At 53.1% G+C, this 1094-nt stretch overlaps 1 pseudogene; it reads right to left on the bottom strand.

Annotated features, from left to right (window-relative positions):
* Positions 1–379: 379 nt before the first annotated feature.
* LOC123084341 (probable glutathione S-transferase GSTU6) lies at positions 380–1094 on the bottom strand (annotated as a pseudogene).

Here is a 1094-nt window from a genome sequence, read left to right as displayed (position 1 = left end):
TCACATGTGGAGATATTGACACAAACCTACTACGGACTAACCGCCCGTTCATTTTGTGCAATGCAATGCAATGGAAAACATGGCTAACTTATTTGAATTCAAATGCGAGAATACGTGATGATACACCATGAAAAATTAAGATACACTTTGGAACGAGAAGAAAACCCAATGCTATGAAACAAGACAAATTCCAAGAACTGTAAAAAAAAAGTAGCACGCATATTAAAGCAACCTTGAACAGTTGCCCTCATCGGATCTCGAAAGATCACCATGTTTTTCAGGTACTTGATATTTATCCACCCTTTTTATTTTTAAATTATAATAAAATGCACGAGTATCCACACGGTAGTTCCCTGCAGCTTACTGATCCTTGCATCAATCACCCAACGGAGCAGGTCGCCATGCCTACCGGTTGTACCATCCGAGCGAATTCAACCAGGCTGTCCACGTCCTGCTCCTGGAACACCGCCTTGGCGGCGTCAAGATCGACAAAACGCTCCACCCATGCCGCTAGCAGCGGCACCTTGCTGGCATCAAAGAAGTTGTGGCCAGAGATCTTCTCGATCGGTCGCGTACAGCCACGGGACCATGCCCCCGAGAAGGACGTCGAGGTAGCCGACGTCATCGCCACCGAAGAACCCCTTGCCCATGGAGCACTTCCTGAATCCGTCCTCCAGCGCATCCATCGCTCCAAAGGTCTGTTTCGCCCACTCCGCCCTCTCCTCGTCCGTCTTTGCCTTCAAGATCATTTCCCACGGCGGCAGCACCTTGTCGTCGATGTAGGCGGCCCAGAAGCGGGCCACGGCGCGCTCGTAGAGGTCGGCGGGGAGGAGGGCCTTGCCAGCGGGGGCGAAGGCCTCATCAATGTACTGGATGATGACCTGCGGCTCGCAGATGGGCTTCCCGTCGTGGATGAGCACGGGCACCATGTTGCGGACGGGGTTGGAGCGGAGGAGCAGCTCGCTCTTGTTGGTGAGGTCCTCCTCGACGTATTCGTAGCTCACGTCCTTGATGTGAAGCGCCAGCTTCACTCTCGCCATGTACGGGCTCGCCCACATCCCCAGCAGCTTCACCTCGTTTATTTCCCCAGCCAT

The sequence above is a fragment of the Triticum aestivum genome, chromosome 4A, assembly GCF_018294505.1.
Source record: "Triticum aestivum cultivar Chinese Spring chromosome 4A, IWGSC CS RefSeq v2.1, whole genome shotgun sequence".
Classification (NCBI taxonomy): Eukaryota; Viridiplantae; Streptophyta; class Magnoliopsida; order Poales; family Poaceae; genus Triticum; species Triticum aestivum.
This window is presented reverse-complemented; position numbering and strand designations above follow the sequence as displayed.